Source organism: Aplidium turbinatum, chromosome 2 (assembly GCF_918807975.1).
Source record: "Aplidium turbinatum chromosome 2, kaAplTurb1.1, whole genome shotgun sequence".
NCBI classification, from domain to species: domain Eukaryota; kingdom Metazoa; phylum Chordata; class Ascidiacea; order Aplousobranchia; family Polyclinidae; genus Aplidium; species Aplidium turbinatum.
The window spans coordinates 38,661,709-38,666,952 of NC_137473.1; the positions used below are offsets into that span (position 1 = coordinate 38,661,709).

Genomic DNA, 5,244 nt, shown 5'->3' on the forward strand with positions numbered 1-5,244 from the left:
TAATTTTACGCTTGAAGAATCGTTTACATGTGTTTAGATCAGGGGTCACCAACCTTTTTTGCATGCGGGCCACTTTGGCACCAAGAAGAGTTGTGGCGGGCCGCACTAATAAAATGTTCGGTAGATTGACTCTTATGCTAGAAAAGAACGCATTTCGTACCCAGTATCCAGCGTTACATGTTGTTCATATTTATGTTGGAATACCGCAGCAACAAAATTAATCGAGCAACGCTACTGCCAGGCCAAGCTCCTTTTACAACACTTTTGACTTTTTTAACAATGCCTAATAAACGAGGCCACTTGTTTTGCGCACTTATAGCGAGGCGAGCGGTTTCATCAAAATAGTCATCGCCAAGCAAGAGTGGTGTTGTCACTCCGCTTCACACAAAAAAATCTTGCAATTAACAATTTCAGTAAACAAGGAAATGTTTGACACATCGCAATACAGGCAACAATAGTGATCTGCAAACATATCAGCGAAAAATAGGCTCCAATAACAGGGAGAAAGAATCCAGGCACTACGAAACAAACGCTTGTGGAAATCATCGAAAAATTGTAATTCTATCGTAATTCATGAACAGTCTTCCCTCTAAAAAAGCAATGAGTTGGTTTTTCATCCTCTTTGTGAGAGTCTATAAAACCGTCTTTCTTTTATTATAGACAACTGTCACTTGCGATGCTTATCAGCGTGGCAAGAATTTGTTGATTAACAACATTTTGCAGTAGCCTACTTGCTTCGGCAGTACATATACTAAAATTGGAACGATATAGGGGTCCATGCTAATCTTCTGATTAGCATGGACCCCTGCGCAAGGATGACAAGCAAAATCGTGAAGCGTTCCATATTTCTTTAAAAAAAACAAAAAAACATTTTGCAGCAAGTTACTAAGCTAAATATTTTCATAATACAATCAGAAAAAGTCTTTAAATTTATATATAATATTTTGCCAATTTATTATAAATTGAATTGGCACACCGACCTATTTTGCCAACAAAAACTTGCATAAAGATAAGATAACACTGCTCGTGAAACACCATAACGTTGAAACGCACGCTAGTGTTTACATGACATTTGCAAACTTAAAATAAGCAACCATATGCTCACAGACAATTTCGAAATTCGAAAACAGACGTTTTAATCAACCACTGGGACAGTGTGGCTGGACATCGCATTGGAATAACTTTAAGCAACCCCCACCTAGAACTATAATCTGATTGGTCGATCGGTGGAATCGTATGCAAAGCGAAAATATGCTTCCCGGAAAGTGTTTTTTGCCTTCGTGCTCTTTAACTCTTCAAGAAAAGTATTTTTAGTTATACTTGTACGCTGATACCTTCCGCTGGCCGCAGCGATACAGCGTGGCGGGCCGCATGCGGCCCGCGGGCCGCCACTTGGTGACCCCTGGTTTAGATCATTACAGTAGGCCTATAGGCCTACGCAGCAAAACTTATCAAAATAAAACAAGAAAACAGATTGACTGAACGTTTAACTTATGTTTTCTCCATTCTAGTGCTTCCGACAACAAATGATTTATATTTTTAAGAGTCAGTAAAAAGTGAAAAAATACCTAATTTTTAGACAGTTACAGTCAGACAACAATGATCGCAAAAATCTGCAAAAATGTGACAAATCAGGCACGACCTCCAGGTCAAGCCTTAACTTTTTTCAACAAGGAATGGTCAGCCTTAACGAAAATGTTAAATTACTGTATTTGCAAGAAATATGACTAAAACAGTAGGCTGCACATTGCCGCTAAGATGCTAAAAACGGCGAGAACTAAAAAGCTGTTTCTTTTCTTGCAAAGCTGTAGCCTGTAGGCCTATCCATGCCACGATTTCTTTTTGCTGTAGCTTTGGTGTTATAAACATTGCACTTTTGGACATTTGTTTCGATTTGTTTCAAGTAACAAATGGACCAAACTGAGTTGGTAATCAACAACGTCTACAAGCGTTGTATCAATATAAAACGTATGAAGGTAAAAGAATAATTTTTTGTGAAAGTGTGAGCATAGCATGGCCATTAAAATGTCATTTAATATCTTACAGTGAACAAGGCAATGAACGTTTAACAAGAGTTCCATAAAATGCGCCAATTTCTTGTAGAATTTATAAATCAGCATGTTACATTGGTATACAGAATGTTAAAAAAACAAATAGCTTACTGTACAAGCCGTCGCTGCAACGTCATCAAGCAATATAATCCCGTTGAAAATATCAGCATGAAAACCCAAACTGTCAAAAAGAGGACATTTGAGCATTTTTTAGTGTCCTCGGAGGACAATTTATTTTTCTTGAAAAAAGAGGACAAATCCTCTTAAAAGAGGACATATGGTAGGTAGCCCTATTGTTGGAACAACGTATTCGTTATCACCAGCTGATTGAATTTTCAAAATTCCATTAGTCGTCTTCCTCGTTGATTCATTTCCCTCAAACCATAACGTCCCGTTATTGGTAGTCATATAAGTTATAAATAGTTAAAAAAATACGTAATATTTGAGCACAAAAAGGGAACGAAAACAAGGTAATAATTGCCAAATTTTCCTGGGGATCAAGCCCCCACACACTATATCAACTTTATTTGCTTTATTTATTTCGGTTGCAGATTTTACGTAGTCGAAATTCCGATACCCTCCCTTTCAATTTTATTTTTAAATTAACCACTGTTTAGGTTGTTTTTGCGCATTTTGCGTTCCAGTAATGATTTTTTTTGGTTTACAACGCACATTTTGCTTTTGACCACGATTAGTACGACAGTTGCGTGGCTCGAAAACATTTATCGCCGCGGTATTCTAAGATAAATATCAACAACATGTAGGAATGGATACTGGGTCTTATCTAACGTAAGGGTCAACCTACGAAAAATGTTCATAGTGCGACCGCCACTGCTTCCCTCAGCACCATAGTGGACCGCATCAAAAACAGTTGAAGACCGTTGCTTTAAAACAGGGGTGTGTAACGTGCGGCCCGCGGGCCAAATGCGGCCCGCAAAGAAAAATTATGTGGCCTGCGAAGATGTGCCAATTTTGAATTGTGTGCGGCTCGCGAAACGTGTTTATAATTCAGTTTAGTCTGGTACGTGTGAACAATTCATTGTGGAGTAGATTATTGTAGATTTTGCACCTTCTGTTAACCATTTTAGAAGTCTCCCACCGGCCACCGCTAATACATTGTATTTAATTATTTGGAACGTCAAAATGTATGGTCACATAAAAGGCATTATGAACAAAGTACGACTTTGGAAAGCTCACGTACAGACAGGAAATCTTTTCCACTTTCCAACTTTAAGAGACTATGGAATGCATCCTGAGAAGAAAACTGAATTTGCTGACTAACTTGAAAAATTGTTGTATGAATTTTTGGCTCGTTTCAAGGACTTCAAATCTCATGAACATTTGTTTGGTATATTCGCTTCGCCATTCAACACAGACATTAACAAAGCACCAGAAGATATAACTTGAACTGATTGATCTTCAAGAGAAAAAGGATTTGAAAGCAAACTATTTAAAAATGACTCTTGGCGATTTTTACCGAAAACATTTCAACTAAGATGACTTTCCACATTTGAAAAATCCATGGCTTCAAAAATGGCACTTTTTGGCTCAACGTATTTGTGCGAACATTTTTTTCTAAAACGGGCATCATGAAATCTCCCTATTGATCGGTACTGACAGACGAACACTTGGAAAATAGACTTCGAATTGCGATCACTTCCATTAAAGTAAAATTGGAAAAAGCCGTCGGGAAAAGAAGCCAGCTGCAAACGTCTCACTGAGCTCGTTTAAAAACGGTGTGACAACAAATTTGAATAGCAGTTTTCTTCAGAAATTTATGCGTCCTAACTTATTATTTCTGGAAGGAGATAACCCCTAATATAAGAATAATATGAATAACAAAAAAACTACTTTTTTGTGCCTGCATCTACTAGAAATCGTATGTTAAATAAACGTGCGGCCCGCGGTTTCACCCAGTTATTCATATCTGGCCCTCCTGTAACAAAGGTTGCACACCCCTGCTTTAAAACATTGTTTTTAGTAGGCCTACTTCATATTTTTGTATGCACATAACCAAGTTTTTATCGTTATAAATCTGATTAAAACATCAGTTGGCTAGCCTACAGAATACCATATGACGCCAGTTCGTTTTAAGTAGCCTACAATGCAATTGCGCAAAAAAAAAAAAAAACGAAAATAGAATATATAGTGCAAGCGAAGAGAGCTTTATAACGCATGTGACATTCATATTTTAATTCGGCATTTTTTTGGCTTGATGTATGCTAAACGTTGTGAATCGTTTGTATAATATGCTAAACGTTGATATGTGCTAAACATTGTTTCAAAGCAATTGCTTACTTTTATTATACAGAGTAGCTTAAACGCATATAAAATGGAATGCGCGTAATCTGACTAGAAAGAAGGATTCCAAAAGGGCGGCACGAGGCAAATACCTCATTGACTTCCACCTAAATCCACCATTGAGGTTTACCAATCTAAAACCACTAGTGGATTCCATACGTGAAAGCGTAGGCTATTCTGCATTTTTTTCACCTTTGTGATAGATAGGCTAACGCAATCCAGGCGGTCAGGATGATACACAAGGGTAAAAAAAAGTATTAAGTAGGCCTAACCTATACTTTATCGTCTGGTGACGGTTATTAAATCTGTAACAAACGTGGTGAAAGACCGCTTGTAAAGTTTGATGCTTTCTCTATTATGATATTTTTCTACAGTTAGAAACAAAATTGCTTGAAGTTTCAAACAAAACGAAAACAAGGAATTTTGTTTCCAAGCAAAACAAAATATTTTCGTATTGTTTTTCTTTCAAACAACCCTGCCTGTTACTATAAAAAGAACAAGGTGTCATGTTAAACTTTCAAGTGGAAACCAATTTCCTCATGTTTGCTTTGCATGACGCATACAATTAAGCAATAAACCAAGTTTGCCGAGACAGGGCCGTTGGAGGAATAATTTGGGCTCGGTAGCAATGAAATCCTCGGGCCCTCGAATCAAAACGCTTCTTGGAAAAAAGTACCATATCCAAAGAATACTCGGTAATTTCTTCAAGGTTTTGGGCCCATCAGAAAGATTTCGAGCCCCAAATATTATCCCGGCTCCAATCCAAACGTACCCCCCTGGCCCCCTCTGTAAACGCTACTGTGCAGAGGTCTATTTTTCGATTAAAGCAAATTAGTCACTGGAAATTTAACAAGCGTGTTTGGTTGTTGGAAAGATGATTGCAAACAACTCT

The 5,244-nt window shown here is 37.7% G+C and overlaps 1 pseudogene; it reads left to right on the forward strand.

Moving 5' to 3' along the window:
- The first annotated feature begins 727 nt into the window (after nt 1-727).
- LOC145765751 (U6 spliceosomal RNA) lies at nt 728-850 on the forward strand (annotated as a pseudogene).
- The last annotated feature ends 4,394 nt before the right edge of the window (nt 851-5,244 follow it).